The 12,384-nt window shown below is 32.0% G+C and overlaps 1 long non-coding RNA gene across 1 annotated transcript; it reads right to left on the bottom strand.

The window, feature by feature from the left end:
* Positions 1-2,740: 2,740 nt before the first annotated feature.
* LOC139509330 (uncharacterized) lies at positions 2,741-12,094 on the bottom strand. The gene is made up of 3 exons (XR_011661722.1): positions 11,987-12,094; positions 7,116-7,250; positions 2,741-2,853 (listed from the first exon to the last, which is right to left on the bottom strand). It is a non-coding gene; the product is annotated as an uncharacterized lncRNA (long non-coding RNA).
* Between the last annotated feature and the right edge of the window lie 290 nt (positions 12,095-12,384).

Here is a 12,384-nt window from a genome sequence, read left to right as displayed (position 1 = left end):
CCACATAGTTATGTACCTTTTAAGACTTGTCTAATGTGACCAAGTAAATCATATTACAAATGTATCATATAATATAGTACAATACAAATGTTAAAATAGCAACACTGTTACATATTCTTATGTAAAAATAAGGTACAGGGCCAAACATTCTCAATGTAAATGAGATTTGCCGTTGTTAATACAACTGCCTGAAAAAATAATTGACGTACCACCAAAATTTGAACTTTTTACAACCTATAACATGTAAACAAAGCAAGTATCAAAGTCAATAGACCATGACTGAAGGGACAGGGTCTAATTATTTGCGTGTAAATAAGATTTGTTAAAAATTATACAACTGCTAACCAAATAACGTAATTGACCTATATTTTAAAATTTGTTCTCCATATATTGATCAAATCACAAATTCATACAGGTAAACTAAGCAAATGTTTCACAAGTCAGCAGACCATGACCGAGCAGCTATAGATAAGGCCTAATACTATTAATAGAAATGAGATTTACCAATGTTAATACAATTTCATACCAAATAGCATTTATCTAACACTAGTAGTTCCCCATAAACTGATCTTATCACTAATTGATACATTTTAACTAAACAAAAGTTTCACAAGACAATATGCCATAACTGAGTGGTCAGAGCAAAATAATCTCCATGGAAATGAGATGTGCCAACGATAGTAACCTGCATTTCAAATATAAATGCCCTTCCATTAACGGTTCCCAATAAACTGACTTTTTGGCAATCTAATACATCGTTGAAAGTTGTCTCATTGGCACTCATACCACATCTTCCTAAATCTATTGACGACTTTGCAACCACTGCAACCGTTAACGCCACTTAGAAACTATATACAGTGTCTTGTTTTTTAATATCGTGAGGCAAGACAAAAAATCATACCAAAACTGAGGAGAAATCTTGAAGCAACTAGAGCAGATGCGTCGAGAACATATAAACGTGTCCTGATATTAAGTCGTCTTTATCCGCCTGAAGAACCAAGAGTAAGAGTCAAAATGTTACGATAGGTACACTAATTGGATCAACATTAATTGAACATTTCCATTACCTTTCTGACACTTACTGATTAAAAAGAGAGACAAAAGATACCAAACGTAAATTCAAACTAAATTCAAAATAACAGCTGGAAAATCGAAAACGTCATGGCTACAAACAGAGGAAAGAAACAAACACTAGAGGATACAACATAAAATATGAGTGTGATCACATGTTTCTCCGGAATGGTAAACAGATATTGCTCCATATGAGTCACTTGGCGTTTTGGGAATGTAAGATCCCATCAATTGTGCCCCTCATCAATTGAGATACATTCAAAATTGTGTTACAGGTATAAAGGGAGAAGGTTGGCATCTAAAAAAAGACATGTTTAACCAATACATATTTTTACGCCCTTCCAAAAGTCAGGAGACTTTAGCTTTTGTTATTCGTGTATGCTTTTTTCAATTTTAGTTTCGTTCATATGTTTCGGTTTTAAGTATGACGTCTATTATCACTGAAAGAGTATACACTTTTGTTTAATTTGTTTAAGAGCAAGCTGCCTCGGGTGCGTAATTTTCTCGCTGTATTAAAGACCCATTGGTGGCATTTGTCTATGTTTCGCTCTTTGGTCAGATTGTTGTCTCTTTGACACATTCCAAATTTCCATTTTCAATTTTATGCTTGTTGACCTTTACTACAAAAACTATTTGATTCAAACTGTCATGCAGCTACACGTATAGCCTTATGTGTAATTGAATATTTCATCTCCTATGATGATGAAAGATTTTGCAACATGATTTTCTGGATCAAATCATGTACGAAGAAAAAAAAGCAGATCAAAATTTGAGCATTAAGATTAAAAATGTCTAGACTAAAAAGAAAGAGATAACCAAACGGACATTCAAGCTTACACCTCGAAATCAAAGTGAGAACGCCATCACAGAAGGCAAAACTTTAAAAGAGACAAACGATAGTCTACAAAACATAGACAATCCAAATACTTTTGTCACACGCGTTGTTTATCTCCTTCGAAATACGTTGATAACATTTAGGTTGTGTTGATGTTTCACAAACACATGCAATCACTCCTGTTCGAGGAGTTTGAAGTAAGTTTTTGATTTTGAGGTGATGACCTGATCGTCTGGCGTTCATAAAAAAATATGGTATGCGTGCCTATGAGATAACTATCTATCCAAGTCCCGATGTGTAAAAGGTAAACAGTTATAAGTCAAAGTACCGCCTTCAACACGGATAATTGTCTTACAATGAACAATAATGCAAGCTATAAATGGCTCTAAAATGACTAGTTTAAAATAATTCTATCAGGAAAATCAAGTCTAATCTATATAAAAAACGAGAAACAAGAAACCTTATGAACCACACCAACAAACAACAGGTAGAATATGAATACAATATACATATGAGAGTGACACATGTCAAAAGGACAATTCAACATTGGACAAAAACTAACGTACACAGGTTAATTCAAATATAATAATTATGTTGTTAGGCAAAGTAATTTTTACAAAATAAATGTGCTGTTCAATACATGGACTGGTCTATTCAATGATTTTTTTTCCTTCTTTTCTCTACAGATGTTTCTGGACAAGCCATTTTGAAATGGTCAATATAGAAATAAATTAGAAAGAATAATTATATATCATAAGAAAATGCCTACATTTTTAAAATTATATCTCTATACTATGAATACATACTTGCTTCACAATCTCCATTAAAAGAATTGTAATACTGCAACCAGGGAGTCTGACAATTACAAATACCTTGAGCACAAACCAAATTATTGTAACATGTCGTATCTTCATTCATTGATATGCAGTTCTCTTTGTATATGTTTCCTAATAATTATTACATGTAACATTTTAAGTCATATTGATTATAAACAATCATTTAATGTCTTCCTAATACTTGATATATGCAAAGTGATAACTTCTAATATGAGGCAGGCATTACCTGTGAAAAAGGGGGGGGGGGGCGAAGTCTGTATAATATTTTTACATATTTTAAGTTCTAAATCTCTTGAAAAAGAAACGGAAACACCGTAACGTTCCGATTTTGATTCTGTTGTAAGGGATTTTAGTTGTGACGTTATTTTAGTTATGACGTCATATTCAATGTGAACAAAGAAACGGTATCATCAGGTTACCTTTTTTTCATATAAAAATATAATTAGAAATGCAATTGTTATTGTGTTCTTTCTTATATTTTACTGGAGTGCTAAACTATATAGTCCATTCAAAGTCTCATGACAAACGAGACCGGAAGAAGGAAGTAGATTTCCGCGGGTCGAGTTCTGCGCAAATGACGGAATTAAAAAAAGCGACAAAATTTTTTTTTCTCGATTTTGAGTTTATTAGTACAATAAAATTTCGGGAAATTTTCTCGATTTTTTTTTTTTTTTTTTTTTTTTTTTTCTATTGCAACATGGTAACTTCTATTAAGAGGCAATGCCAGAGAAAACCAGGCAGATCTTAGAAATTTTGTTCAACAACCTTTTTGAGATAAATGTGTTTTTGTATTGTATGCACCTTGTTTTGTTGGGAAATGACGTTTTTATAAGTCATATTGGGTTATTGTGTATAAAAAAATGAATTTGATTTTACAGTAAATTTGACTGCTTATATAGGGAAATAGGGGTATCAATTTCTCAACAAAAACAGCCTACAATATAACGATTGATATATGTTCTTAAAGATGACCATGGATACAGCAAGAAATGATAATAACATCTCTGGTATCTGTTGATATGTAAATGTTCTAATGCAGAAACTGTTGTGAAACAGCAGTTTGTTTTCGACTTTTTGGTGTTTAGACATACCAAAAGTGATGCTCTTCAATTTAAAAACCGATAAAGATTGTAATCAGCTGTGTGGTAAAATGAACTTCTGTTGTATATTTTTATACATAATTGACCATTTTTTTAACGATTTAACAAAAGTATATAACTTTGTGGTGTTGGGAAACTTATTTCCCTCATCAAGAGATTGTTGCATACATATACGGGTGATCTAGTCCTAGACACATTGGTTAAATAAAGGCAGTTACAAATTCTGTACGGGAATGAAGATTATTTAAAATAACTATGGACAAATGTCTTCCTAATAATTGATATATGCCATCTTGTAACTCATATTGACTGTAGATACATGTACTCATTTAATGTCTTCCAAACGATTGACATATGCAACATGAAACCGTGAAAATCAAAATCAAGGTATTTAGTTTTGATTTCCCACATTTCCTTCATATTAACATTCATCAGAATTTAGGTATTTTTTTTTAAAGATACATATGTACATGCTGGATGAAAGTCGACGATCATTCTATCAAGGGTTCATATTAAGTCTGTTTTTTTGTGATATACATTTGACATGACTCTATACTTATGTATCCCGTCATACTTTGAACCACACTATTATTTTATTTATGATTATTACTTTTACTGTTAAGTCAGTTTTTGTTATATCTATTTTACGTGACTGTATTTATGTATCCCGTCATACTTTGAACGACAAAATTATTTCATGTCTACCTGTGCGAATTTCAAACGCGCTATTTTACACCAGTACTTAAAACCCTCCATCCCTTATGGGTGCTTTTTACACCAGTACTTAAAACCCTCCATCCTTTATGGGTGCATTTTACACCAGTACTTAAAACCCTACATCCTTTATGGGTGCATTTTACATAGATAAATAAAATCGTATAATATAAGATGAGGATGGTAAATTTGATGTATGCCTTTTTGTGCTTCTTCGTTACATTTGTTGTTTTATAGTGATTAAGATGATAACACAATGTTGACTGCTGTACCCCTAATTGTGACATTTTTACCTAATGTGTCTGTTTGTTTTACTCACGCATCGGTGACAATATAATGGAATTTGATGCGACTGTCATACAAGTGAGAGGTTTAGCTAGCTATAAAACCAGGTTCAATCCACCATTTTCTACATTAGAAAATGCCTGTACCAAGTCAGAAATATGACAGTTGTTATCCATTCGTTTAATGTGTTTGAACTTTTGATTTTGCCATTTGATTGGGGACTTTCCTTTTTGAATTTTCCTCGGAGTTCAGTATTTTTGTGATTTTACTTTTTTCATAACAAGACACCATACAGTCAACAATAAGGTAAGACAATTTGTCTTGGAATCAGTCATATTTTTAAAAAATGTCATTCTTTGAATAAATATCTATTTTCATTGCTTGTTAGGCCAATTAAATTAATTAGTAGATTTTCATCCAAATTTTTGAAAAAAAATGGGGCGGTTGGGAGGATTTTAGTTTTTAATTTTTATTTCTTATGAAACCCTCTTGTGACCTGTTTTCAAATATGCAAGTGTAATAATAAGCTTATATCATGTATATAAATGTATAAGGAATCTTACATATTATTTCAAATCATAACATGCATAAAAATCTATGATTGGCAACCACTGTTCTACATGTAATTGCGGCTTTAGAAACCTTAACAGCAAAAACAAAAAAGAATGATCTCTTCAGTTGGACTACCTTCACCAAATTTATGTGACTTTCTAATCGGCGTTTTTTACCGTCTCCATTAAATGAAACAAATAAGCAACTAAAGAATTATGAGTACAGAATAAAATGAAACATTTATGAAAACAATAGGGTTAGTGCTTTTATGATTCTTCTTATAGATGTAAATATATTTAATATGTAAAACATAAACTACATCAAAAAAAGAGAAGTTGTATAATGGCTCTATTGAGGGTATTGGGACAGAAGGCGTTTGCTGATTGTCAACCCAAAAATAGCCATGGGTAAATCTAAGTGTATGTGTGCCGACTTTTTGAACTGTCATAAATCTAACAAGCTCGTGCTTGTGTCATTTTGTTTATACAGTGACGTTTTTGTACCAATGTGTTTCACAATTCTTGCTCTTTGGGTATAATTCACAGTCCAAAATTCCGGCCACAAAATCATTTTATCAATAAAAAAAATCAACGTTTTCTAATCACAGAAATTTGTGTCATGCCGCGATTTGCACTCTTGGACACAGCGTTTTACTTATAACACAATTATTTCATGCCTTTCTCGAGATCAATCTCTATTCTCGGTAGACGATTTTGTCATCATAGAGCTACAGAATCTTTTTATTTCGAAGAAATATGACAACCGAAATTTGAAACAGGAAGTTTGGAAGGAAACACAATTCTTGACGGTTATCGGAATAAAATCCGGAAATCGTTAATTTTTCAAAAATAAAAAAAAATCGGGGCGGGACGATTTCAGAGGGGCGGGTGGGGATGAAAATCTATCAATTAAATTTAAATTTTGTTCCTAGTATCTATGAGTTTTTTCACATCGGAAACTTGTTAAACAAAGTATCTTTTGATCTTAAGTACCCGTTAAGAAGTAAACAAAGTGTTTGAAAACATAGACAGTCACAAACCTGTTTGTGTCGTTGGAAGGATTCTATAAATGTTTTCTCAGGGCTCTTCCAGAAAATACTATAAAGCATTTTTATGCGGGTGTTAGTATTTGAAATACCGAAATGCAAGTGAAATCTTGCTCTATTTTTATATCTTTGGGTGCTAGGGGTTAATCAAGTGCCGTCCATGGTGGTATAAAATCCCTTTTATTCTCGAACAACCCAAAGCAGAGCTGCAATAAAGGAGTATTACACACATATTTAGACAGCCCATCGTTCAATTTTGTGAAAGTGTTGAACATAGTGTGTCTCGTATAAAAGTACGCTGTTTTTAACAATCATCAAATTCATATTGAGTATCTAGATCAGAAAGCATTATAATATTAACTTAAGTCTTTTTTATTTTATAACATAAACAGAGTATACAAAATGTAATTGCAGTAACATTGACAAGAATGAAATTATATAATCAAAATAATTTCATGGTGTTAAATTACTCCTATATTTTCTTTGTTTTGAATATGCAACAATTTCTGTTGATATATATCTTTTTTGAAGGAGGGTGTGTGTCGTTAAATCACCTGAATGCGTCTTGTTTACTTTGTTGAACTGTGTGAACAGTTTCCAGACCAAATGGCAGTTTATGGACAACCCGGTCAATTAACAGCCATTTTACCCTTAAGTAATTTACTATAAATACCTACTTGCATCGCAAGTGTTATTATCTCTATTATAGAACTGTGTTGCTGGCGATTCACACTCACAAAAACCATCTGCCGAACAATTTAGCGGAGTGATACACTCTTCAGGACTAATGTCCGTCACACAACTTGCTTTATCTGTCAACAAACATATTCGATAAAAAAAAATGCTCAAATTGTTATACAACTTAAATACTAAAATAATAGATAAACGCAAAACTTTGAAATTAGGGATATTTACCATTTAAATACGCGTTAATGATTAGCAATATGCCTGATATATTTCGGCTATTTAATATAAAATGCAAATAAAATGCTTCGCTGAGCGCAGCCTGATACGACCGCAGAAAACAACTTATTGGAATTATAACACAATGATAGTATGTATAAGTACAGAGCCACGTCAAATGAATATCACTAAAACCAGACTATACAGTAAACGTAGTATTCATTAAGAAAAAATAAAAGATACAACATTCCAGCAGCACCTGCATACGGGGTATATATCTCCCAATTGATACGATATTCCCGTGCTTGCATTTCCTATCATGATTTTCTTGATAGAGGGTTACTGCTCACAAGGAAGCTATTAAACCAAGAGTTCCAAATGGTGAAGTTGAAATCATCCCTTCGTAAATTTTACGGACGCCATCACGAGTTGGTTGACCGTTATGGAATAACCGTTTCACAAATGATATCGGATATGTTCCTTACGTCGTAACTACAATCCCCTTCCCTTTCATGAATGTGACCTACCGAATTAGACTAATTACCGGATTTGTAATCACATAAGCAACACGACGGGTGCCACATGTGGAGCAGGATCTGCTTACCCTTCCGGAGCACCTGAGATCACCCCTAGTTTTTGGTGGGGTTCGTGTTGTTTATTCTTTAGTTTTCTATGTTGTGTCGTGTGTGCTATTGTTTTTCTGTTTGTCTTTTTCATTTTTAGCCATGGCGTTGTCAGTTTGTTTTAGATTTATGAGTTTGACTGTCCCTTTGGTATCTTTCGTCCCTCTTTTAACACATCATTAAGATGATAAACAACGTCAGTACCAACAACATACGATACTTTTGGTATCAGTGTCCTAAAAATGGAAAAACTGTTTAATCCTTTACAAAAGAAAAATATGTTACATCAATCAAAAAGAAAATTTTATCATCTTTCAAAAAAGAAAAGCTGTCACATCAGTTAAAAAAATATGACATTCTAATACGACGTGCTTCTTTCGCTTTATGAAAAACCATGCTCTAAATTCAATAAAATTTGTTTGCACATGCGTATATTGACTACCGCAAAAGAATAAATTTTATCAAGTTGGCATGCATTTGATATATTTCATTAACTTAAAACACTTCCAAACTCTTTTAAATGATGCACATGTTGTTACTAATTCATTCATAATGCGTTGCAATAAGAAATTGACATATTTGACCTAGATACGACATCTGTTCATGCTGGCTGTTCAAACTCTTCCCTCTGAAAAATCACAATGCCAGTCATTTTCTTGTTTACAAACAAAAAAGGGAGTTTCATGGAAGAGCCTACACAAACCTTCTACACTTATACACATCGGAAATAGAAATTACCTAAATTGTCCTAATCAGAATCGAAATAATTGATGCAAGCTATACTTTATTGTAGTGTTAACATGGGTTGGCACTATATTCATGTTATTTTAGCCCTCACTTTCGCTCGGGCAAAAATAATCACGAATATAATGCCTACCCATGTTAAAACTACAATAAAGTATAGCTTGCATCAATCATTTCTTAATTAGTCATAAAGAAATTCTGCAACATTAGTCAAGAAGAAATTCTGCAACATCAGTCTAAAAGAAATTCTGTAACATCAGCAAAAAAGATAAATTAGTTTGACATTAGTCAAAACAAAATTCTGCAACATCAGTCAAAAAGAAAAATTAGTTTGATATTAGTCAAAAAGATATTCAGCAACATCAGTAAAAAAGAAAAATTAGTTTGACATTAGACTAAAAGAAATTCGGCAACATCAGTCATAAAGATAAAAATAACTTTTCTATTAGTCTTAAAGAAATACTGCAGCTTCAGTAATAAATAAAAATTTGTTTGACATTAGTCTAAAAGAAATTCTGCAACATCAGTTATAAAGAAAAAATATTCATGTAGTCAAGGGTCATATTTGGCCCCGATTATACAGTTTAATGTATTAGGACAAAAAATGTTTAAAGTTGACAAAACTACACTTATTTAACATTTATAATCAATCAAAATATTTAAAAAAAAAAATAATAGTTAATTTTGAACAAAAACCTTTCGGTAATTCATGCGTGAAATTATGCACAGTCAAATAGACCCGGTCCCCCTTAAAGACATGTGAGAAAGTTAAATAGAACTCTTGTTGTCAAAGTTTAATTCTATCACATTGATTTTTAAATCCTAAAAAGGTCAAATTAAGAGATTGTGGTTTAATTTAACAAAATCGGCTGGATTTCAACCAAATTTTGGACCAGGAAACATAGAGCGCAGGCATCGACAAACAAAATATTATAATAAGATATGCAAAATGTCTTCACAAACATTGTTTTATAAGATTTTTGCTGTCGACCTATGCGCTCTATGTTTCCTTTCCAATAATCTATAAAAATTTACTCGTTTTCATTGATTTTTTCGTGGAAAATCAATATGAATACAACTTATGACGTCATAATAAAACCCAGAAACGTAATTTTTCAACAAAATGGCTTATCTTCTATCTAGTCACTGTATTAACTATAACTGTTTTTTGTAATATTCATTGATATTGGTCAATAAAGTTGTAATTTGGAATTTACTCTTAAAAGGGACGCCATTTTAGGACCTTAACGAGCCTACTCCTTTACTGATAAAATATTTGTATCTATGAAAGAAATTAGAAAAAGTTTTAAGTTATTTATGGTATCGAAATCTCCTGGACAACTTAAATGTACGTTTCGGTGATAATGTGTTCGAAATAAACTCTAAGTACTCGCAAAGCGATTTTTGTTTTTCTGGCAGACAAAGCAACCTATAATGTAGTAGTGATGTTCGTACATGCAGGTATTCATAAGGGCACTAACTGCATCCCTTGAATGGCAGATTTATTATTGGTTGGCTATAAATCGCAGTGTATGACCACACTTCGTAAAGATACCTCATTGTTACATTTGGTTTATACATTCAGCAATACCTACCGTTATCTTGATGATATGTTTTTGTTAAACAATCCAGAGTTCTCTTAATATACTATCAACATTTACCCAAAGGATCTTAGTTGATATAAATCTAACATAAACAGCAGTAATTTTCCTTTTCTAGATTTAAACATTTCAATTTCTATTTGGGAAACTCCATACCAAAATAAACTACAAAAACAATTATTTTTCATTCCCTGTTGTCAATGTTCCTTTTTTAATCAGTGATGTTCCTTTGGCTCCATCTACGGTTTTCATATATCCCAACTCGTTCGTTATGCTCGTGTTTGTAGTAATGTCAAAGTTTTTAACGAACGTAATCAATGGTTCACTGGTAAATTATTAAGTCAAGGATTTCGTTACCATATATATACTGTATTTGGTACAACATTTTGGAATTGTGGGTCCTCAATGCTCTTCAACTTTGTACTTGTTTGGCTTTATAACTATTTTGATCTGAGCTTCACTGATGAGTCTTATGTAGACAAAACGCGCGCCTGGCGTATTAAATTATAACCCTGGTACTTTTGACAGTTATTTACTTACAATGTTTTACTAAATTCTTTCATAGATACAAATGGTACATTTTGTAAATATTTAATAATCACGGAAATTACTATCAACGAACCTTTAAACAAACTGATTGTTAAAAGTTACCTTACCAATGTTGTAATTATATTGTCATTAAATATATAGTTTCAGTGGCAGAAATGTCGATTTTGTTCTTGGGTTTGTTTGAACTGTATTCCTGTCTAGTAGTGTTGTCATTTTAGCGGATTTAACATTGCTATATAACGGTAGGTTTGGTTAGCAATAAAAGCATTTCAATCAACATTTCTTAAAATGTCCTGTACCAAGTCAGGAGTGACCAAATGACAGTTGTTATACAATAGTCTGTTTCTATGTTTGTTGGTGTTTGTTGGTGTTTGTTTTTGTTTCAGTTCAGTATTTGTGATGTTCTGAAGTTTTCCTCTTATATTTGACGCGTTTCTATCGGTTTAAGTTTGTAACTGGAACTGTCTTCACTTCATCAATTTACTATTGAACAGCGGTATACTACAGTTGCCTTTATTTAGAGGCAAAATTAAAAGTAAATAAAAAATTATATTGACGATTTCTGTCATGTTGCTCTATTTGTAGATCTGGTTTTGTGAATGATTTGCTACAAAAAGTGGTTTCTTTTTTTAATTCTATGCTTTAAGACAATAGGCAACATCAAATAATGATATAAATCTTTATTAAAGGACAATCACTTTTAGTTAAAAGCTGTTGTTTGAAATTCTGGTCGAAATAAACATGTAGATCTTGACATTCTTAATATATCGATCCCCCTATAAGATTTTCTGTTACTATAATTGTCAAAGTAATAGACAATGCAATCATTGCATTTTCACTCTGTCTTCTATTTTTAAACTCCTGTATGAATAAAATATCAAAACATGTCCGATGATTCCAAAACTAAAAATAGTCTTTGCGATTATTGGACATGTTTTGAGATTATATTCACAAAGGAATTTTAGAGAAAATTTGTGAAACGTTCACGATTGAAGGACCAAGGAGTACGGACAATAGGTGATAATAACAGCTTATTAGGTGAGCGATAAAGGAATAACACGTCTAATGATTTAGTCGACTTTTTTTTGACACTGTGTAAATTGAATGCAAATATAAAATCTGACTTACATGGATTGGCTAATGTCCCGTTAACATCTACTTCACAAATCGGAAAAAAAAAAATTGCAAAAATCTTCAACTCTTTTCCTACTGTATTCCTAGCACAATTTACTTCAAGGTAAGGTGCCGGCAATAACATCGACTCCAAAGTGGTAAAACCCTTCTACAAAAGAAAGTTAAAATCGGAAACAACACGTCCAAGAAGTACAAATAACAACAACGCAAAAATCAAAAAGAAAAATTCAAGTGAAAAAAAACGAGCACAGAAAATTGAGCATGTTTAACAATGCTAAAGATATTATGACTAAGATAATATTTAGTACCTATTCTATATTATTTTTCACTAATTAACGAAAGTGAAACAGTGGAACAATACTTCCCTTTTAGCAGCCAGTATTGGCCAATTT

This window comes from Mytilus edulis, unplaced genomic scaffold, assembly GCF_963676685.1.
Source record: "Mytilus edulis unplaced genomic scaffold, xbMytEdul2.2 SCAFFOLD_146, whole genome shotgun sequence".
NCBI classification, from domain to species: domain Eukaryota; kingdom Metazoa; phylum Mollusca; class Bivalvia; order Mytilida; family Mytilidae; genus Mytilus; species Mytilus edulis.
The sequence above is the reverse complement of the archived record's forward strand: the minus strand, read 5'-3'. Positions and strand labels throughout refer to the sequence as shown.